A 24134-nucleotide genomic window follows, 5' to 3' on the forward strand; every position below is an offset into this window, starting at 1 on the left:
ACAACTAGTTCTGATGTTCAAAGCCCGGCGCTGTATCCAATTATTCTGGGGCTCTGAGCCCCATCCTGGGCAGAACACAGGCAGATTAAACCTTTAAACCCTGATGACTGTTTAATCTTATAGGGATAAAGCTTGTCTCCCTCAAAAAAAAAAAAACCCCTGCCCTAGCACTCGAAGCTTCATTTTCATTCTTATCATTCTTATGCATGCACTGTATTAGAACCCTCTGAACACTGAATGGGACACCGAAAAAGCCTAACATTTCAGCACTGAGTCCTATCTACAGCTAGAGTTTCTTTTTTAAAAGAATTTTTAAAATTTAATTTTTAAATGTTTATTTATTTTTGAGAGATGCAGAGAGACAGAGAATGAGCAGGGGTGGGGCAGAGAGAAAGAGGAAGACACAGAGTCTGAAGCAGGCTCCAGATTCTGAGCTGTCAGCACAGACCCCGACACGGGGCTTGAACCCACAACCTGTGAGATCATGACCTGAGCCAAAGTCAGACGCTTAACCAACTGAGCCACCCAGGTGCCCCTTCAGCCAGAGTTTCAATGTAAGAGGGAGGGCATCTTGCTCTGAAGGCACCCTCCAGTCTCCCTTCTCCTCAATCCCGGCACGCCTGCAGGCAAGACGCTAGTCCTTAGTTCAAACCTAAACATCAAGGTTGCCTTTATTTTAAATACATCTTCAATGTTTGTTCTTTTAGGGCCTAAGCCTGATGCTCCCGATGGTTGTTAAAGCATCATCTGTTTGAGGGTCTCACTAGGGACTGAAGTTTTTGGTCCCAGGTCTCTCCACTTAGCAGTGAGGAAATCATTATGTCTTGGGAATAACTCCTGATCTGCCGACAAAATTTAATGCCGCCGATGCCGGATAGTGAAATCAATGCTGTTGGAACTAAAGAGCGAGGACTGTGCAGACAGCCGGGCCATTAGCAGATGTACAGTCCATGGGTGCCATCCCGTCTTCTACTGAGGCCTGGCCCCACCCTCCAGCCCCTCCAAGCAGCCTTGTGAAGAATCATGCAAGGCGGGTGTTTTCCTGTATAATCCTTCATTCCTGACAATTACCGTCTTCCACCTTGGTTCAGAAGTGCATCTTTCCGGGTCATCCTTGTTACCTTGGGTGATAATAAGGACCGATTTGTATACTGAACTATCAAGCACAACATCACTCTTGTGCCAGACAATATTCAGGATGTTTAGATGCGCTTACTCATTTACTGTTCAGCTCATGGGTATGAGGAACAAGACTTTTCTTCCCATGTTTTTGGATGAAGAGATTGAGGCACCGAGAGGGGAAGCGATTTGCCTAAGGGCCTGCCATTGCCTTAAGGGGCACAGCCTGGGACTACAGCCCAGAGTGTCTATGCCAAGCACCGTGTTCCCGAGCACCAAGTCCTGGAGCCCAAGTGAGCTGATGTAGTGTCACTTCCTGCCATTGTGTCCTGCGTTACCTAAAATAATTGGCCAAGCCTGCCCCCTCTTCCTGTTCTTGCCCCACGGTATTCCCGCAGCATACCGCACACCCAGCTCTACAGCCATCTTGTAGTCCAGTTACACCTGCTTAGAAAATGTCAGGGATCCTCCACGGCCTAATGGCTGTTCATGAGCTCATCTCAATCTACCCAGCTCACATACTTCTCTCCACTTCCCTCCACAAATCCTACACACCCTCCTCCTGACACACTCACCTGGGTAGCTGGCTCCATTCTTTAGCATACTCCAGTATCAGTTTACATGTCTAGGGGCTCAAAAACATTCACATTTTAACCCCAATGCCACCCTCTCCACAAAGGCTTCTCCAAACTCACCACCAGAAGCCAATGCTCTCTTCTGAAACCCCCCAGGGTTTTCCCCACATCTTCCTTATTGCACATTGTCACTTTCTGTCTTACATTAGAGTGATTTATACCTGTCTCTGCCCTATTGAGAAGTCCCTGTGACACGCTCTATGTCAAGTTCACCTTCACGAGTATCTAATAAAATTCCTTGCCAGGCACTGACTGTAAGTTGCCAAGATGGGCCCATGCATACGGGAAGCCAGCATTGTGGAGAAAGCTGTGCAAAGGTGACGGCACGGGGTGGGGTCTCCTGCCTGTCCTATGATCCCCCATCACCATGCTGTGGTTTCCGGGGACCGAACTTTCAGAGATCTGCCTTCCTGATGGGCCCCACCAGACTCCTCCTTTCCATTGCCCCATCATAAAGGACATCTGTCATTCACAGGGATTGTGTGAAAGCATGGCCTATCTCTTTTTTTTTTTTTTAAATGCTTTATTTATTTCTGAGAGAGAGAGACAGTTTGAACAGGGGAGGGTCAGAAAGAGAGGGAGACACAGAATCTGAAGCAGGCTCCAGGCTCTGAGCTGGCTGTCAGCACAGAGCCTGACACGGGGCTCGAACCCACGAACTGTGAGATCATGACCTGAGCTGAAGTCAGACACTTAACCGACTGAGCCACCCAGGAGCCCCAGCATGGCATATCTTAGAAAGGCTTGAAATCCTTAGTCTAAAGGCAAAAAGACAGAAGGAATTAGGGTCCTTCCCCAAGTCTCACTCCTGTAGCAGGCCCACAAAGACATGTTGATGGTGATCCGTTCTGTCTAAGAACTGATTCTGTGGCCCAAACTAGGCTAATTATATAGAGATATGGTTTTAGAATCTGATAAAACAATTCTTTAAATAGAACGTGGGAAAATGGCTCTCCTTTTTCCTTTTGGTCCATGACGGTTGAATATAAGGAACTTTCATATCTTCTCTTGCATCTGTGCCTTTGTAACAAGTAATTTGTATTTTCTATTTGTGATTTGTTTCTCAGATATTTGTCCCATGCAATTCACCCAAACATAAGACCTATTCAGACACGTGAAGGAGCCACACACTGGTCACTTAAGACGCCTCTTCACAAGCAACCAGAGTGTTGGCATTTGAGTGAGCATTATTGTGAGTAGTGTGGATGACCCCGATCACCCTCCCTCCTACTAGAGGAAAAATGATGACAAATGTCTCTCAGTAAAACTTCCCTCTTAACTAACTCCATCATACAGAGCTCTTTACCCAAGTATCTCAAGAACAGTGCCCTGGCTTTTTTTATATCCCCCAGAATGACTAATACATGTACTCAATACACGGTGGGCACGTCACACTTTGGTGGGCAGTCCTTTCTAACAAAAATTTTGGTCTGACCTATTTTGATCCACACAGTCATTAGAGGAAGCACATTTCCCTACATGCTCTGTTCAAATCAGGGATTCTCCATTGGAACTACTGACATTGGGGACCAGGTAATTCTTTCTTGTGGGAGGCTGTCCTGTGCATTGTAGGATAGCTGGTGGCATCCCTTAACTCTTCTCACAGATGCCATCTGAAACCCCCCCAACTGTGGTGATCAAAGATCTTTCCAGACATCGCTAAGTGTCTCCTGTGAGGCAAAACTGCCCACAGTGGAGAACAGCTGGGTTAGATTAATAACACAAATATTTACAGCATGCTGCCCATGTGCCAGGTATTGTATTAAGTATTTTACATACATTGACTTATTTAAGATTTATGAGGTAGCTACTGTTATGCTTATCCCCACTTTACAGAAGAGAAAATGGGAAGCTGAGATTTGAACTCAGGCACAGCTAACTAGGTCTGTGCTTTCTTTTTTCTTTGCTAAGAGCAATTTATTTTTTTATCATGATTCAATGCACATAACATAAAATTGACCATTTTAACCATTTTAAAGTGTACGCTTCAGCAATTTGGTGGCATTAAGTACATTCATCATATTCTGCAATCATTACTACTATCCAGTTCCAGAATGTTCCATCACCCAAAATGAGACTTCATACCCATTAAGTAGTCCCTCACCACTCCCTTCTTCCTCAATCTGCTTTCTACCTCTATGGATTTACCTATTCTGAATAGTTCATATAAATGGAATCATACAATATATGGCCTTTTGTGTCTGGCTTCTTTCACTTAGAAAATGTTTTCAAAGGGGACACCTGGGTGGCTCAGTCGGTTAAGCGTCCGACTTTCGCTTAGGTCATGATCTCGCGGTTCGTGGGTTCGAGCCCCGCGTCGGGCTCTGTGCTGACTGCCAGCTCAGAGCCTGGAGCCTGTTTCAGTCTGTGACTCCCTCTCTCCCTGACCCTCCCCTGCTCACGCTGTCTCTCTCTCTCCTAGAAATAAATAAAACATTAAAAAAAAAAAAAAAGAAAATGTTTTCAAGGTATATCTGTGCTGTAGCATGTATCAATACTTCACTGGTTTTTATTACTGATTTTTATTGTGTGTATGTATTATAGTTTTTTAACGATTTGTGTTGTTTTTACCTTTTGACTATTTGTAAATAGTGCTGTTAACAAGTTTCTGTTTGAACACCTATTTTCAGTACTTTTGGGTAAATAATAAATATACGCTTTATTTATTTATGTATTTAATTTTAAAAAACACTTTTATTTTTGAGAGACAGAGAGAGACAGAGCATAAGCAGAGAAGGGAAAGAAAGAGAGGGAGACACAGAATCTAAAGTAGGATCCAGGATCTGAGCTGTCAGCACAGAGCCTGATGCAGGGCTCGAACCCATGACTAGTGAGATCATAACCTGAGCCAAAGCCAGATGTTAACCGAAAGAGCCACCCAGGCGACCCCTAAATCTATGCTTCTAATCACCCTCTAAACAGCCTCATTCAAATAATGTCCACATTTAAAAACATCCAGGGGTTAAATGCCCAAATTACTCTCATCTCCCTTGTTAATCATTAGCAACTCCCAGGGCTGGTGTTACCTGCTCTGGTTTTTAAGGAGGAGAATTTTGTCTTTCCTGAGGTTTCTTCTAAAGCAGGCACTACTTAAGATACTTTCGGAAGTAGGTGGGACTATAAATAAATAGTGAAATAAGCTTACCACTTCCTTTTTCCTTTTTGTAAATAAGGGTTGGGATTCTATTTTTTATGGCCTCTCACTGTCCTTCTATGTTTTGGATCCTGAAGCCAAGAAAGAATCAGGTAACAAGAAGGCAGTGGAAGGTTGTCAGAGGAAGACAAGGAGGCAAGGGTGGCTCAGTGGGCAGTAAGATGTGGGAAAACGAAGCCCTTTGGGGGTGCTTGTGTGCATGCAGAGTGCCCGGGAGAGAAAGAGGGTGCGAGAAAGAGGCATACCCTTCCCTCTGTGCTGACTTTAGTCACCTCGCACCATAGACCCAGATGGAACCTCAGACTTCATCCACCCAATGCCCCCCCCCCCACCTTGGCTTATGCAAGCCCACTTCCGGGACCACAACATTTTGCCTTATTAGTACCAACTTCTAGAAAAGGTGGTTTATCACCTATCTGCAATTCTTCCACAGACTTCAGGTAAATTCCACTCCGCGTTTTAAGGAGGGTTCATTGAGAATGTCACCATCCATCCTTGGTGAGCCTGTCTCCACTATTCCAGCCCCAGCTCTTGTGTTCCTGGGGCCTCTCTCACTTCTCTGTCCCTTGAGTCTGAGTCGCCCCTAGGGAGGGAGAAAGCCTGAGCTCTACCCCAGATGCAGATGCTAGCCTGCAGCGATAGGCAGCTGTTGCCTTGTGGAGGTGTAGGAAATGGAAATCAATAGTATTAAGGCTACTGAGAGTCAAGAGGAGAGCTCTCTGATTCTTTGCTCGTGTCTGGATGAAGTAGCTCAAGTCTGGGGGGAAAAGTTGGCAACGTATCAAATGTCTCATGTATATTGATCTGATGACTGTATTTCCAGGATTCTCTTAAGAAGGTCTTCAGACAAAGAATTAAGTAGAAAAGGTACATAGGTAAAGAGATAGATATTCATAACAATATCAAGAAATGAGAATACACTTCAGATAGGGAGAGGTTAAATTATGGTGTAAACATGTAATGGACTACCATAAAGGCACTAACGAAGATGATTAAAATAATTTTTAATGAGGAAGGGATGTGCTCCTGATATAATATGTAGGAAGCAGGCTCTTGAAACATATTTAGTATGATTCTCACTTTTGTAAGTACATGTACACAGACTATCAGAAGAAAACATACCAGAATATCTCCAGTATACCTTACTGTTGGAGGAAAGCAACATTTATCTCTGGGTGAAGACATTTTAACTGACATATACTTTCTTCTTTATTCTTTTCTGTGCTTTTTGAGTTTACTACAATGATTACATTCTATTTCCATTATATAGAAATACTGATTTTGTCCAGTATTAAGGAGGGCACTTGTTGGGATGAGCACTGGGTGCTGTATGTAAGTGATGAATCACTAAATTCTACACCTGAAACCAATTTTATTCCATATGTTAACTAACTAGAATTCAAACAAGACTTGAAAAAAAGGAAAAAAAAATATAGATTTTGTAAAAGTACATTATAAAAACTTTGCTGGGTTTAGGGGGCCCAGGTAATAGATCCTTAACATCATAGACCCCCTTTGGGCTGGTCCAATCTGGTCTACTCTTTTCACAGGTGAGACACTGAGGGTCAGAAAGTCTAATGATTTGTGAGCCTCTACTCCTATCTCATCACAGGGCTACTCTACAGCTAGATCTAGAATCAGATCCAGGCTCTGGGTTCTCTTGCCTGTGACCCCCCTACAGTTTAGTGCTTCTTACCTTGGGGTCAGCCTCAGAACCGCCAGAAGGCTTGTTAAACCACAGACTGCTGGGGTCCAGCCTCGGCCTTTCTGACTCCATCAGTGGTAGATCAGGCCTCAGAATCTGCATCTCTAACAGATTCCCAGGAGATGCTGATGTTAGGACCACGCTTTGCGGACCTGTTTTGCACTTTCCACGGAACCTACGGGTCTCAACCTTGATGATATTTAGAATCACCTGGGAACAAACAAACACGCAAAAGCCATGCTCCAGCTCCACTTCTGACCAATTAAATCCAGATTTCTGGGGATGGACCCTAGCTTTTAAAAAGTCCTCCAGGAGATTCTAATATACTCCTGGCATTGAAAACTGAGGCACTAATCCCAAGTGCTTCAATACAGGGGATTGTTAGAGAAGATGGAGATACACACGTGGTAAATGCTATTGAACACCCTCCTTGCCCACCAAGGAATCGATACCTTTTCAAACACAAAATGTGATCATGTTTCTATGCCGCCCCACCCCCACCTCCCCCTGTGCTACTTAAAACCTCCATGGGTTCTTAAGCTAAAGGCACAAATCCATACCATGACCTTCAGGAGCCCATGTAGGCCCCTGCCACCTTTCTAGCCTTGCCTCCGATCCCTTTCTTCCTGTCACCTTGAGGATTTATAACTATAAGCTATTAGTATGCTTTGAAAAGTATTATCCATGACCTCTTCTAGACTGCTAGCTTTATGACATCAGGTGCTGTGTGTGCTCTCATCACAAATAAGACCCCAGGGCCTCACACCTGGTACAAAGTAGGCTCTTACTACATTTTACTGGATGAATGAATGAATGTCCATGGCTATAAAAGATCTTGATGTCAGAAGGCCATGTCACTATCTGTTTATCTAGTCATTTTGCTTTTGTGAGTCTCTGATATAAAATCCAGGTGTCAGGGCACTCAGCTGGTTAAGCATCTTAATCTTGATTTCTACTCAGGTCATGATCTCATGGTTTGTGAGATGGAGCCCTGAGTCACTACTGCACCCCCAACCCCTGCCCCTGCCCCAACCATGAGCTGGGCATGGACCTTGCTTAAGATTCTCTCTTTCCTGCTCACTCTGCTCGTCCCCTGCTTGTATGCACACACCTCTTTGAATGAATGAATGAATGAATGAAATGAAATGAATCCAGGTGCCATGCTCTTTAGGTTTCCTTTTGACCAAGACTGTCAGATTTCTGGTGTCACAAGATGGGACACACAGGCCAACGGAATAGAATAGAGAACCCAGAATTGGACCCACAAATGTATGGCCAACTAATCTTAGACAAAGCGNAGACCTCAGCCAAAGCAATTTCTTACTCAACACATCTCCAAAGGCAAGGGAACCAAGAGCAAAAATGAACCACTGGGACCTCATCAAGATAAAATCTTCTGCNTGTCCATCAACGGACGAATGGATCAAGAAGATGTGGTTTATCTATACAATGGAATACTACATGGCAATGAGAAAGAATGAAATATGGCCATTTGTAGCAACGTGGTGGAACTTGAGAGTGTTTTGCTAAGTGAAATAAGTCAGGTAGAGAAGGACAGATAACATATGTTTTCACTCATATGTGGAACAGGAGAAACTTAACAGAGGACCATGGGGGAGGGGAGGGGAAAAATAGTTAAGGAGAGGGAGGGAGGCAAACCATAAGAGACTCTTAAATACTGAGAACAAACTGAGGGTTGATGGGGGTGGGGGAGAGAGGAAAATGAGTGATGGGCATGGAGGAAGGCACTTGTTGGGATGAGCACTGGGTGTTATGTGGAAACTAACTTGACAATAAACTATGAAAGAAAAAAGAAAAAGAAAAAAAAAAGAAAATATGTCAAAAGTACCACTTGGAATAAAAACCAAACCAAACCAAACCAAACCAAAACAAACAAACAAAAGAGCATGTCTTAGGATTAGAGTTCGGGCTTTGCTGACCACTGAAATGATGTGGGGCAAGTCATTTAACTTCTCTGAGCCCTAATCTGCTCTGCTCTTTTAAACAGTGGGCACTATGCTGGCTTCACAGGAAAGGATTAAGTGGGGTAATGTGCAAAGTGCCTGGCATAAGGCACTTGCTTAATATATATTGGTCCTCACTATTTTCACTGTTTTGGATCTCATTTTCCTTATATGTAAAATGGCACCAGAGCCTACCTCCCAGGGCCGTTGGGGGATTAGCTGACACAGCGTATATCAAAGACCTCTTCACAATGCCTATGGAAATGCATGGACTTGGTATTATTTCTGTAAATTCAACTAGCAAGACACTAATGCCTGTTCAGATCAACCTACACTGACAGCTTTCCTTCCACGAGAGGCCATTGAACCAGGGCAAGAGGAAATACCAGAAGGTTTTCTGCGTGTGTTAATTCCATCATGCCTATTTCTTTCATCACTGGTTATGGAGGAATTTTCAATACTCACCCATCAGTAGTAATAGTAGAAAATGAGCTTATGTTGGTGTTTCAGGCTTGGTGTGTCCCCTTACTGGTTTTAGGGTTCTGCCAGATTACCAAACGAATCTCATCCTTAGTTTCCTCATCTGTAAAGTAGTAATCCTAATACAGACCTTGAAGAGTCATATGAAAAACCACAAGTACTAGAGAAAATAGCAAATAGGCCAAGTGATATGTATCCAGTGATTTCTACTTGGCTTCTTGCGGTGTTTATAGAACCACTGCCCTGGTTGCCCGAATTACTCCTGATTCAGAAGTGCCTCGGTCTCTCACTTTGGAATGCAACTGGAACGCCTGAAGCAACTGGTGGTCATCATTTCTGTGTTTGTTTGTTTATGATGTGGCATGAGGTGAGCCTAGGGGCACCGGGGTGTCTCAGTCGGTTGAGCGTCCGACTTCAGCTCAGGTCATGATCTCATGGTTCGTGGGTTCGAGCCCCGCATCTGGCTCTGTGCCGACAGCTGGAGCCTGGAGCCTGCTTCCGATTCTCTGTCTCCCTCTCTCTCTGCCCCTCCCCCCACTCACTCTCTGTATCTCTCTCTCTCACTCTCAAACATAAACATTAAAAATTTTTAAAAAATAATGAATGAATGAATGAATGAAATCCAGGTGCCAAGCTCTTTCGGTTTTCTTTTGACCAAATTGTCAGATTTCTGGTATCACAAGATGGGACCCTGGAAGCAGGGCGACCCTGCAGGGTCAGGCCCTAAGGAACACAACCAGGTTTGGCACCAGAATAATATTAAAAGTAGCATCATATATTCGTGGGGTACGTTGTATTATATGATATCTTTCTTCTATGTGGAAGGTGGAATGGGAAACTGAGGTCCTAACAGGTAATGTCCAGGGGAATAGAATCCAGTGTCTTGATTTTCTTTCCAATGGGAATCCCTGACACTTCTGTTGTCGTGGATCAGCGGTGGTGGCTCACTGCTCACGGACACAAAGACTCATTTCTCCTCTCTGCTCCCAGGGACCTCTTTGAAAACCGTTAAAATGGAGCACTCCCCACAGTTCTTCTATTAACACATCTCTAGCACTTAGCAGGAGACCAATGCTACCTTGGCACTCATGAAAGTTTTGTTGCATGCAAAATTAATATTCATTTTTTGTAGTCTTTCTCCTTTTCTTGTCTTCCATCAAAATGACTTACAATTTTTACAAGAGTTAGCATGTTCTCATATTTTTCTTAGACTCTCAGTTCACTTCCCACACATAGGTCTGGGCTTCTGGAGTTGGGTAATGAGTCTGGGCTGCACGTTATTTCTTCAAAACCACAGAACATTAAGTCCTGCCCAGAGACACTCAGCTAAAATGCAGCAGGCATTCAGTCAGCTTGAAATGAAAAATATATACATGCACACACACACATGTATATCTATATGCATATATGCATACTTATACATATATGCATATCTACATGTATAAGCATATATGCATACCTATAGATAGCATCTTGCAGATATGCATATATGCATATAGATATACATATATATGGGACTAGTGGATAAGAGGTAGGCAATATGGTTTTTGCTGTGGCATCCTAGATCTTCTGCCTCTCTATTCCTGTTGGTAAGTGAAAAAACCAGAAATTCTAAGTGAAGAATAGCCCAACTTATCATTGGGTGGCTTATCATCTCCAGGGGCAGATGGCCACTCTCATTACGAGAGACACAAAGGGCCGAAGGATTGGTCTCGCTGCCTCTTTTACGACCTATTTCCCTTCACGCACAGCAGCCAACATTCACCCCAAGCGGAAGGACCTGTGTGGTCTCTAAAATGGACCAAAGCACCTTGTGGGGAGGAAAACAAATAATTGGATACGTCTTGGGTTGAGTGGGTGTGTAATGTTATAATCACCATCCTTTCTGTACTGCTTCTCCAGCTGCTTTATTGAGGCTGAGGTCAATAGTTTTGACTAAGTGCTGATGCGTCTCACAGACTGCTTAGATGTGGACACAGGAAGTACTCCGCGTGAGAGACAGACTTTCTAGCTTGTGTTAAGCCCCTCACACATTTCAACATGTAATTTGTTGTTGCTTTGTTTTTATGCGCAGTTTTTGGAAGAGGGAAGAAGAGAGTTGTACATCAGAGCGTAGTAATCCGTTTGCTTAAACAAGCACTTCAAAACTCTTAGATTCTTAAATGCCAAACTTCAGAAAGTCTGGCAGGGTTATTTTTGAGAGAACGGAGCATTTGTTGAATCAAGTGCCTCAGAATTGTTTCAGAATATTTTAGGTAACCTTTTGTAAAACTAAGACCCAGAGAAACCATGCACATTTTAAGGGAGAAGCTGCTCTTACAAAATTCTCAGCTGCTAGTTTCTTTCTCTCCTCATATTCCATCTTCATTTCCTTTTCTTTGTATTTTCTTGCTGTCATGTGCCTTCCCAGTTCTGGCCGGAGAAGTAGGTGCTCAAAATGACTGACTCATGGGTTTTATTACAGAAGTCAAGGATGCCCAATTTCTGGCTTATGGCCCCCAACTATAGAGTAGAACTCAAGTGTGTTTCTCTCATGCTTTCCCTGCCACTGTTGCTCATGCAGCCGACCCTGATATCTCTCTGCCAGAGGCTGTAGGTTTGCTGAATTATATTTTCTTGTCATAGTATAGCATGGCAATTTGCAGAGTAGAATGTGTCAAAGAGCCCCAGGCTACTTTTCCACCAGGTTCTTTGGTAAGCAATTGGGGTAAGGCACACCTTTATTGAAAGAAAAAAAAATCAAATTGACCACCTATTTTCTGCAAGTGAACTCTCCTGTGTTGCAAGTGACAAAGATTCCGATTAAATGGCTTTTTGCGATTGCACAGAAAGTATCCCCAATCCCCTACCGAGCTTTTACAGTGAACAATCACCCAAACAAAATAGCTTCTGACGCCATTCACAGCTGTGCAGCTGATACTGCCCGATATAGCTCCTGGGGCTATTTATGCACCAAGCAGTTCTGAAAATACAGATGCCTGCACATTCCAAATGTGAATCTAAGTTTATTTCTGGTCTCCTGTGTGCGTGGTGACTGGGATTTTCAAATTCTACTACTGGTCCTCATAGCTGTGCGTTGACCGGCCTTATGCCAAGTATATGACCCTGTGGCTCCTACCTGGACTGGATGTCAGAGGACGTGTGGCGAGGCAGACACTTCTGCCAGTCACTGCCTGCTCTGGGAAGACAGGCCGTTGTGCTAATGTGTAAGCATCAATGTTCCAGAAGGACAGTTCTGTATAAAATGGCCACATCCAATCGGACCTCAGCTCTCTGTTTAATGCAATACAAGTATTCTTGGACATGTTTCAGACATTGTTTTTTTCCCTCCCTTCCTCCTTCCCTCCCTTCCTTCTTTCCTTCCTTCCTCCCCTTCCTTCCTTCCCTCCTTCCCTCCCTACCTCTCTCCTTCCTCCCTCCCTCCCTCCCTTCCTTCAGCAAATATTTACTAAACACCAATTATATATTAGGCCCTGTTTAACATCAATGGGATAGAGTAGTGAACAACTGACAAACCTCTCTGTTCTCCTGGAGAACAGACACAAACAAAACTAATAAATACATTATAGACTATTCTAGAAAGGGAGAAGTGCCATGAAGACAAATAAAATGAGAATAGAGGCTAGAGACAGAGGGTGCAATTTAAAAGCACGATAGTCAGGAGAGGCCTCACTGAAAGGGTGACATCTGGGGACAGACTGGAGGGAAGTGAGGGGGTGAACCTTGCCGGTACCTGGAGGAAGAGCGTTCCAGGCAGAGGGCACAGCAAATGCAAAGACCTCAAGACAAGAGTGAGGTTGGCATGTTCAGGAAATAGCAAAGATGAAGAGTGGCTAGAGTAGCATCTACGAGGAGATGAGGCGAGGCACCCGGGGCCTCGCGGCAGAGGGTAAGGACGCCATTGTTATTCTGAGTGGAGAGAGCAGCCACCGCAGGGCTTTGAGCGGATTTGTGCTATGATCTCAATTACATTTAAAGAGCGCGGGTCTGCCTGCTGCGTTGGGGGCCACAGGAGGGCGAGGGCGGTAGCAGGGGGGCCAGCTGGGAGGCTACTGCAGAAATGCAGGTCAAGAGAAGACAGTGGCTCAGACGAGGGTAGGAGCAGTGGAAGTGATGAGGGGTGGTCAGATTCTGGATAGCTCGTCAACGCAGAGCTCATAGGATGATCTGCCGGGCTGGGTGTGAGGTGCGAGAGGGAAAGAGGACTCCAGGATAACAACACAGTCTGGGGACCTGACTAAAGGAGATAAAGTTTCCATCGAATGAGAAGAAGAACACAAAAGAGGCAGAAGTGAGGGAGAAAGTCAGGAACTTCACTTGGGGTGTTTAACATGGAGTAGGCAGCTAGCCACACACACACACACACACACACACACACACACACACACACCTACTAGGAACATACCCTGGGAGTTATTATGGGGAGATGGGTTCACAGTAAGGAAGGCAGTGGAGACAGAGAAGAGCAGAGGCTCCCGGACTGAGCCCCAGGACACTCCAACTATTATGAGGTCAGGAAATTCAGGAGGAACTGACCAAAGCCAAAGAGAAGGCAAATGTGATATCCTGGAAGCTGACTAAAGAGATGATCAATTGTGAGGCGCGCCTGGGTGGCTTAGTCGGTTAAGCGGCCGACTTTCGCTTAGGTCATGATCTCGCGGTTCGTGCGTTCGGGCCCCGCGTCGGGCTCTGTGCTGACTGCCAGCTCGGAGCCTGGAGCCTGTTTCAGTCTGTGACTCCCTCTCTCTCTGACCCTCCCTGCTCACGCTGTCTCTCTCTCTCTCTCTCTCTCCTAGAAATAAATAAAACATTAAAAAAAAAAAAAAGATGATCAATTGTACCTAATGCTGTTGACACGTCAGGTACAATGAGGACTAAGACAGGACCAGAGGATTTAGCACCAGGAGAGTGAGTGATCACCTTGATGAGGGCAGTTTCCACGGGGGGGGAGCGTGGAGAGCCAGGGAAGCAGCAACAGAAAGGGGTGGTGAGAGGTAGTGTCAAGAGAGACTATTTTCCCTTTTAAGAAGGGAAGAAAGCCACTGAGATTTCCTCCGTCCTTCATAAAACCATAGCCCATGTAATAGTCTGACTCCATTTTCGGTATTTGACTGCTGACAGCTTTCAAGTCAATCAGAAGTCCCGGAGGCCCCCTCCCTTGATGCCAGTGGGAAGTTAAAACCGACACAAGTCTCCCTCTAACCACCCTAAATGCTAAGCCAGTTGTCCCTTCCAGCTCTCTCCAGCCCTCTTCATACCTGCTGGGAAGTCTGTCTTGCCCACCCTAGGAAACCTCATTATGTGAGTAATTCTACTTTTCGAATCCCCTTGATGGGCATGAGGCATCATCAATTTCAACACCAAACCAGAGTTTGGGCGGGACGTCCGTTCCACCTCTGTGAAGCGACCACAATAGCCTATCAGGACCAGAAAGCACCTTAGACATGGCGCATGACTCTGACTTTGCTCATGGGCAGTGCCTCTTCCTGCTTCCCACATTTCGTCAAAGCTCAGGACCTGGGACCCCTTCTCTGAACACACGATATTCTTTTGTGAAGCCATGTCTCTGCAATGTGCTCCCCACCACTTAAAACTTACAAAATAGATTAGAATCACAACAGCAACAACATAGAAAGCAACAGTCCTAACAACTGTTGGGCACATACTGTGCCGGGCACATTAACCATTGCCTCGTTTAATCTGTCTCATGACATAGGTACTATCATCCCCACTTCATAACTGAGCTAAGAGAGCTTCCAGTATTCAAGCTTGTGCGACTATGAAGTCGGATTTGAACACGGGGACAGCTGCTCTGTAGTTCCTACTCTTCAGTTTCATGGGATTCTGTTTCCACAGTAGGAGGTAATGTCCTGATGAAGGATTTTCTGCATCCATATTTTCTAACCTCTTTAGCAAAAAGAACTCTCAAGAGCACGCAACAAAGGTTTATAAATAAGTGATTGTGCCTGGTCTGGTCCAATCTTCCTATTTTACAAAGAGCATAATGGCCAGTTAGTGGTACAGGTTCATTCAGCCAGTTCATTGTAGAGTCAGGACACGGACTGGAGGTCTAAGCTCTTCCCAGTATGCAACACCAGATCTGGTCAATATTCATGTTTTCCAGGGCTGTATAAACTAAGCCTCCACCCCCCACACACACCTGTGCACACGCGTATATCAAATGTAGGCCGGACATGGTCAGACAATGTACATTGTTAAAATCATCTTAGAAAGTCATTTGGATATGTCATCAAGAGTTTCAGAATATTATCTTCAAGGTTCTGTAATTCAATTTCTAAGAATCTGTCCTAAGGAAATGACCCTCAATACCGAATGGCATTCATAGCAGCGTCATTTCTAATGCTAAAAATGGAATACATTGTGCGTAGCCTAGCCTTAGGAAAGAGCTAAATAAGTGTGACACTCAAGCAACAAGCAGAAATGATGTTTGTGAAGCATATACAGTAACATGGATGAAATATGCTATGTAAAAAAAGCAGGATACCAAATTATAAATCTGCTATGCTTATAAACATATTTAAAAATCCAAATTCATACAGAAATCACTGTAAGGAAATAGACCAATGTCTATATTTTCTTTATCTTTCAAAAATTCCTTTAATTATGTTACTTTTGTGATTGGAATGAGAAAAAAGCAAACTTTTGCTACAGAAATATATATATATTTATATGTTATTATATGTTTATAAATCTATATATACAAAAATATTTTTTTCCATTTTGTACCATTTTCATTTNGAAACTGGATAAATTTAAAAGTTTTGGAGTCCTCTGTGGCTCTCATAGCTGTATTTAAAGAAACTCTTTGGGGGCGCCTGGGTGGCTCAGCTGGTTAAGTGTTTGACTTCATCTCAGGTCATGATCTCACAGTTCGTGGGTTCGAGCCCCGTGTCAGGCTCTGTGCTGACAGCTAGCTCAGAGCCTAGAACCTGCTTCAGATTCTGTATCTCCCTCTCTCTCTGACCCTCCCCTGCTCACGCTGTCTCTCTCTCTCTCTCTCTCAGGAATAAATAAAAACATTAAAAAATTTTTAAAAATAAAAAAAGAAACTCTCAGATGTATGGTAAGTAGTTAAGTAACATTATTGGAAATGAAAACTCTTCACCTAACAAGCATTAAGGAAGGATTCACTCTCTGTGGAGGCTAAAACATGCCATTTAATGGACTTCATTGATATGAATTAAAGTCTTCCCAAAATACATGAGACCATTATTCCATAAAAAAGATATGATTTAGGTTAAATCTCTGAAGAGATTTTGACCTTGAGTCGAGAGCAATAAAGGTTTAAAAATAAAAACACTGTTTCTATCATAGATATTATTGTTTGTAACAGTCAGGAGCCAAAGGAATAAGGAATAAATATGGTTGTACAACACAGATTTTCTCTAAATAAACTTATTTGGGCCCATAAAATTATATCCTGACATGTGTAATATAACTATGAGAATTTAAATTTTGTAATACATCAATGATTTAGGATAGAAGAGCTTCTATATTCTAGTTTAACATTTTTTACTTCAGTTTTACCAGAATAAAAATGAAATACGGCTCCATTTTTAATTTTTATAAGGTTTCCCACAATCTCTTAAAGAGCTGTGTAAAAAGCTAACACTGTATTTGGCCATGTGCTATTTCAGTTGAAAATGCTGTGTGCTTATCAAACCCCACGGTCACCATCTAAAAATGGTAATGGTTTAGGGTGCCTGGGTGGCTCAGTGAACCACACGCGTTCTTCTTTCTAAAAAATTTTTTTAACGTTTTTATTTATTTTTGAGACACAGAGAAACAAAACATGAGCGACGGAGGGGCAGAGAGAGACACACACACAGAATCCAAAGCAGGCTCCAGGCTCTGCGCTGTCAGCACAGAGCCCGATGCAGGGCTTGAACTCATCGACTGCGAGAGCATGACCTGAGCCGAAGTCGGACATTCAACTGACTTGAGCCACCCAGGTGCCCCCAAGCGTCTTGATTTTGGCTCAGGTAGTGATCTCACAGTTCATGAGACTGAGCCCTATGTTGGGCTCTCCACTGACAGCGTGGAATCTGCTTAGGATTTTCTCTTCCTCTCTCTTGGCCCTTGCTCCTGCTCTTGCGCTCTCTCAAAATAAATGAATAAACATTAAAAAAATAAAAATGGTTAAGAGTTTTTGCTTGATAAGAATTCCTTGTTAGGAGTCAACTTGAGGCTAAGTTGTTTGGGTTCAAATTCCTGCTCTGACCCTTCCCAGCCAGGTGATTTTATGCCAAGTCACTTCACTTCTTTGTGCCTCAATTCCTCAAATGTAGAATGTAGATAATAATTGTAGGTACCCCTGTAGATGATTAAATGTGGAATTTAAGTTGTACGCTGTAAATTGATCAGATCCATGCCTGGCATCATTTATATGTATGTACGCATATATAATTTAATGAATAAGTCAACTTTAATGATTATGCAGGTGATGATTTCAAAGGCCTAATTTTAGGAAAGTGTTGGCATCTGAGTATAACTAAGACTACCTTTATGAGATGTGGCGAAAAAATAATTTTCTGACCTGCCACAATTGAAAAAACATATGGTCATTTTAATTTGACCAAGTCACCAGAGAGCTAAGCATACGCTGTATTTTGATCACCGAAGGCAGTTCTTCATGACATATGGTGGAGGTTGCATTGAAGATCTGTAAATGCTGCAAAGCCAGGTTTGCATCTTGAAATATTTCGCGGATAGAAGAAAAAAACGGGACGAAGGGTCTATTTTAGGATGTGAATTTGCAGAAAACAAACCTCATGGAGGAAGAACTTAGATTCGTCCTGGGATAGGAACATGGCTGGTAGCTGGGGTCTGGGCTCCCACGTCGCACTGAGGAAAGAGCCTTTCAGGCTCCTGGGGAATGTGATGCACGGTAGAGCAGGCCAGCCTGTGAACTTGTGAATGGGCTCGAAATCCTCACTGCCGACTTCCTCGCCTTGCACATTATGACTGGGTGTTGGCAGCAGATGGAGATCCTTGCTCCTGGGATATAGCAGAATTTTCTGGAGCACTGTGGAGCAGAGGGAACATTTCCAAAAGCACACCCTCAGCTACTTTCAGGAGTCACCAGGCCATCCGTGGTATATCATGAGTAACCATTTTCAAAAATAGTCGCACCAACTCCAGCTCTGATGGTTTAGACTTCTACCTTCCTCCCAACTGTTTGTAGGCTACTCACAGGGCATGAAGCATATTTTGTGCCGACCCCCTTCTCTACCATCCACCAGCTTTCAAACTAGTATTCCTTATAATATCAGTTGCTTCCGGTTGTTCTATGGCTAAATAAGCATGAAAAAGAATCTACACGTGTCCCTTTCGTAGAGAATGGCTATTTACATTCCTGTTTAGAAGTACCAGCGTTTTCCAAACTTAGCTGTAGCCACATAAGACTGATGAGTATATAGTAATGCTGGTGTTTGGGAAGCTGATACCGGACACTTAATCTCAGGATTGTGCTGAGGATTAAAACAGGTCATGCACAGAGTTTGCAGTGCCCCAAACACCACAAAAGCTCAGTAGAGGTTTGGCGTGATTATTAGGAATTTATGTACACATAGCTAGCGGCCCCGCCGTATCCTTGAATAACACACACATGGTAAGACTGGTAGTGATTTGGCCAACTGGCCCTGAGTGACACTTGAGGGTGTAGGGATGGCCACTGTATGTCCGTTCGTTTCCACATGATGAGTCATTCAGGGCCGGTGGATGAGGAAACACGAGTAAAGGTAAGCACAGGATGACTGGTCACAGGTGATGGCTGGTGGCCTGAAGTGCACCTCAGGAGGCAGGCAAGGCAGGACCTCTGGGCACTCATTCTCAGGTTTGTCTCCCAGCAGAGATTGGCCACGACATGCTGGTTCTTGGGGGCCCCTCCGAGTTGCTGTGATGTCTCAATGGACAAGGCCCAGGGTGTCATCTGAGTCCCAGCATTCCACACCCTGACCTCTAAGCTCCCTGGTGCCAGTTAGTCTGAAGTCCCAAGGCACAAGGTCCTGGCATCCACCCATCTTGTTTTCTAAACTCCTTGGTGGATCAAAACAGTCTCTTAGCCCCAAATGACTTATCTTAAAGAATATGAATCCATAGGAAACTGCCCTCTTGAAGATTTTCCTGTATTCTTCCAAAAACTGGTGCATTCCGGCAAAAGCCCAAAAACCAACGACCAAGATCCTTAGGAGAAACAATACATGTGTGGGATGGGGGGGGCTTTGCAGGGGGGGTGTCACTTCCTTTGAGATTGCTTGTCTGGTTGCTGGCAGTGTTACATATGGTACTAAGCGTTATGCATAATGTACTTGTGTTTTAGTTTCTCTGTACAAATAAAACAACGTGAAACAATTGGTAAATTTTTTCCACTGTGAGAAAAACACGGTTCCAAGAACACTAGTTTAATAGGTTAAATGCATGGAGTTTATAGACACACAAATGTTTCAATGAATATGTAAAGTATTTCTATGTTATAGGATAATAGAAATCTGTAATTACAATTTGTTATATGTGTGTATAATATGTAAAGTATCTGGTGCCAGATACTTTATATCCCTTCTCCCATCCAACCATCCATCCACCCACCTACCTATTTACCTATTTAGCCAGATTCATCCCTGGATCCATTCTTCCTTCCACCTTCTCATCCATCCAAACATCCATCCACCCATCCAATCAACAAACTATTAACCAACAAATGAATAAAAAAAAAATCAATCAGCATTAAGCGAATACTCCCTAAGTGTCAGGCACTGTGCTGGCTCTGGGCACTCAATGTCAAATCAGATCCAGTCCTTGTTCTGATTCAAAGCAGTTTAAAGACAAAGAAAAGTGTTTATATCTCAGCAATTTTTACCTATATAGGGCATTGCTGTTCAGCACTGCTGTATTTCACACCTGAAAGTTCCTCTCCCTCTTGGCATAATTCTTAGTATTGACTCATCTCCATAGCTGTCACTGTCCTGAGAATACAAACCTTTATTGCCTGAAAGTTAAGAGATTCTTCTGCTATGTATATAACTTAAAATTTGAGTTTATATAAGTATATGTATAAAATCCCAGTACGCTGGGGCCATAGATGTGAACTTGGACCCCTTAGAATATATTCCATCCCATCTGACCTCCTCTTTCCTCTTTGTTCACCTTGCTAACTCCTGTTTATCCTTCTAACCTCCCCTGGGCCTCTCATCACTTTCTCCAGGAAGCTTTCCTTTGTGTCTGTCTTGGCTCAGACCATTCTTTATGTAACCACTTTTCCTTTGGCACCGTTTAGCCCTAAATTCTACATGGTCTTGCCCAGCATAGTAAATGTGTTAGTTCAATGTGGATGGAATGAGCCCCTGGGATCTTCACTTCTTCCCACCTCCGCTCCTCCCATTTCTGACCTTGTAAAACCATCTTTTCTCACATTTGAAAGGAGGACAGAGGTACCTGTCCATCACTCTATTTGAGGAGCATCCTGGAAGCAGGAAGCCATAGATCATAAAGATAGATGGTTACCCTTATCTCACAAGACAACTCTTTGCCTTTAAAATGGGCACCTGCTGGGTTAAAAACAAAATGTAACAAGTTACCAGCGCAGGTGATGGCACCTAATAGCTGCTCAATAAATATTGGCTGGATCTGTGCTTGCCCCCATACTTTTATTGTTACAATAGGGTAAGGATACCCTGGAGGAAGTAGATGCCGTCTCCAAGTTCTGTTCTGGGGGTTTGTGAGGTATGGGCATTAGGAATGAGCTGGCCAATAATGTAGTGGTTCTTGAACTATGTTACACCTTACAATCACTTGTGTGGGGGGTGGAGGGTGCTTTGAAAATTCAGATATCTACTTGCCACCCTAGATCAATTACATCAGAATATCTGGGGGAGGAAGCTAGGCACTGACAGTTTTAAGAGATGCCCTGTGGTTCCAATGTGTATGTGCCAAGAGAAATTTGCTTCTAAAAGCACTAATGGCTGCAGTGAGATTGGGGCTGCTGGTTTGGATAAAGGGGTAACTGTACCTGATGTGTCCTAGTGACAGAGGGAGGAGGCAGAGGGTAAATGTTGACATAGTTGATCTGCCTGGTGTATTCTATTATGTGATGGCTCTTTTCCTTCCATCTCCTTTTTTCTCTCCTCCTGGTGTCTTCCTCTTGCTGCTGCCTCTTGCTTGCTGCCACAAGTAGTTTGGGGACTACTTGCAGTGGTAAAATCGAAAGAATTCTGAATGCAGGATATCCATGCCTCCAGAGGCTTCTCCTATGCTGTGAGTGCGCTGGAGGTTTGGTCTTGCTTTTCTGGATGTCTGTGAGCCTGGAGGTGGGGTGAGCCAGAACCTTCCTGGGCTGAAGGCTGATGTCACGCTGGCTGGCAGGTGTATATGGCTTTCCCAGTAGAGGTCCCTGCTGCTGTGGGCTGGTTTATGAAGTGGGCTCTGCTCCTGGAACTGGCCGATGGACCTCAGAAGGGAATTCTTCATTCCCTCTCCCAATGCACAATTAATCAGATATTTCATGTCCTGAAGCAATTGGGGCCTTTCTGGGTGAGCCATGGTGGTCTGACCTAAGGAAGAACCTGGAGTTGACCTGACCTGGGGAAGTTTGATCTGTGCAGGGAGAAAGATTAGCAAGGATCACCTTGGACTGATTTCTCTAAGGCAACATTCCCCTTTCAAATGGAAGAAAAGAAAAAGTGAAAAGTCCAAATGACATGGGAAACCAGAGGAGGGAGAGGCATAGTAAGAGAAAGAGAATTAGTACCATGTGAAAAAGAAGTAAAGATAAAAAGCATATGAAGGAAGCAGTATGACGATTCTTCTAAAAGTCCTATATGCCTTGGGGTGCCTGGGTGGCTCAGTCAGTGAAGCGTCCCACTTCAGCTCAGGTTATGATCTCACGGTCTGTGGGTTCGAGCCCCATGTCGGGCTCTGTGCTGACAGCTCAGAGCCTGGAGCCTGCTTCAGATTTTGTCTCCATCTCTCTGCCCCTCTTTGCTCACGCTCTGTCTGTCTCTCTAATATAAAATTTTAAAAAGTTAAAAAAATAAAAATCCTACAAGTCTTTGAAAAGATATTTGAGAAAAAATTTTTTAAAAGTGACAGTATGTGGACCCAAGCCTTTCAGAGCCCTCCCAGGGGGTGAACTTGACCCCTGATCCACCATGTTCCTGGCAAGAAGCACCGCTATGGGAGATGCAAGAGTCCTGAGAAAACGTGAAACCACATGAAAGGGAACAAGGAACTGGCGCCTCTCAGGTCAGTGTAACTTAATTCAAAAGCAGGGGAGAAGTTTTTGTGAAAGAATCACTGTCCAATTCAAGGCAACAGGATTCTTAACTGGTTGAATTTCACACATGTGGCTTCTGGGCATTACATCCGTCCGCTCCTGACTCCTGATATTTCGTCACACCCTTGGATCTTTACACAAAGAACGGTGCAGATGAGATAGGCAAAGGGGAAGGCCAAGGCTAAATGACTTGTCTTCTTGGGTGGATTTGCCAGACTAAAAGCAAGTCCTTTCATAAGTCCAAGGTACTGAGGGAAACTAAGACTTCTGATAGGGGACATTTGATAAATATTTTGACTTGATTGAAAAGTCTCCTGCTCATGACACATGCATTTGTTTTTACTTTTATTGTTTTCCTGGCTGTGCTATGATCTTGGCCAAGTAACCTGATGTGTTAGGGCCTCAGTTTCCCGACTTCCAAAACAAGGGCTTAGCCAAGACCATTTTTCATCTTCAAATGTGCAACAGGTATTAACCACAGCACTGGTTCTACGGACGCCCTTGAAAAGTTAAAAGGGATGGGGGGGAGACAAGTAAGCCGATAATTATATAACAATGGGGCCATGGGAGAACAGAGATCGGACAGCTAACACCAGAATCCTATGTGATGCATGTGGGTGCTTACATGCGTTACCCCATCAGCTACACTGGCGTCTCCTTAGTAAACTAATTGTTCAGTTGTGTAATTTGCCTCAGAGTTCAGAGACTCCCATAGAACCAATATGCCCCATTACTTCTAGCTTCTTTGCCATCCAAAAATAAATGGAGACTTATGCTTCCATTTTATTCAACAAACACCCCTAATCATAGCCTGTGAAAACAATCACTCATTTTATCTGCACATCATGGGGAAAGCTTGAAATTAAACACAAATCAGAGAAGATACACAGTATCTTTTGGGACCTATCATAACAGGATGCTGAACTTGGAAAGTTAAAGGTGGATCTATATGAATATGACATGCAAATTGTTAATGAAAAACATGTGGGCAACTGAAATTGTAGCATTACTACCATTTATTTGTAAACTTCAGGTTATGTGTGATTTTTAAAATATGTGTTAATTCATAAGTAGCGGCTATTGAACTGTGGGCAAGAATCGCATTAGAATAACTCATGCAGCAAGAAGAAGGCTGGGTCCTTCAATACCGCTGCACAATTCATCAACGTCGGGGCGTCTTCCTCCCTGGGGCCACCCAGCTGACTCCCCACGTACTGAACCACTGAACCGGAATCACGCACTGTCTTGTAGGACGTCCACGCACTTCAAAAGCTGCCCCTCTCAACACTTCGTTTCTCTGCATAATTACTTCTTGTGTTTCCCTCCTGATACTCATTTAAATGCTAAATAAAGGGAGAGAGTTCTCCAAGGTGAGAGACTCACGGTTGTAACCTGGAGCTACCTCAGAGTGAAAATTAAAATCAATTATACCCCATGTGGGTATAATTATAGTAACTTAATGAGCAGGAATGTAAAATGATCGTCTTCTGGGAAACAAATATACTTTGTGATGTGAGTGAGCGTGACATGCACTGCTCAGCCCTTGTCAGATCTTTCCGGAGTTCAGTTCTGAGATTGGCTCAGGTGCGTCTGCAGGAGCGTGAAGAGCTCGGAGAAGGTCTCGGGGGCTGAGGATGCTGGGAATGACCCTCTCCAAGGAACTGACAGTCCCGTTATTGCTCAGCTTCGAAGACAGAGGTGGCTCCTGGCGTTGTGTGTGTGGCAGCTTCAAGGGTATGCATGATTTGACAAGAGAGCACAGCACTGTTATTGCTGTGACCAGGGC

General features: G+C 43.8%; 1 protein-coding gene and 1 long non-coding RNA gene across 2 annotated transcripts in view; one reads left to right on the top strand and one right to left on the bottom strand.

Moving 5' to 3' along the window:
• LOC144241033 (uncharacterized) overlaps positions 1–2002 on the top strand; it is a 9358-nt gene extending 7356 nt beyond the window's left edge. Inside the window, exon 3 of the long non-coding RNA XR_013337946.1 lies at positions 708–2002. This is a non-coding gene — a long non-coding RNA (uncharacterized LOC144241033). The remainder of the gene's footprint in view (positions 1–707) is intronic.
• The window catches only part of CHN2 (chimerin 2), a 304029-nt gene that overhangs the window by 37534 nt on the left and 242361 nt on the right, over positions 1–24134 (bottom strand). The window lies entirely within an intron of this gene.

The sequence above is a fragment of the Crocuta crocuta genome, unplaced genomic scaffold (genome assembly GCF_008692635.1).
Source record: "Crocuta crocuta isolate KB4526 unplaced genomic scaffold, BGI_CrCroc_1.0 scaffold197, whole genome shotgun sequence".
Lineage (NCBI taxonomy): Eukaryota > Metazoa > Chordata > Mammalia > Carnivora > Hyaenidae > Crocuta > Crocuta crocuta.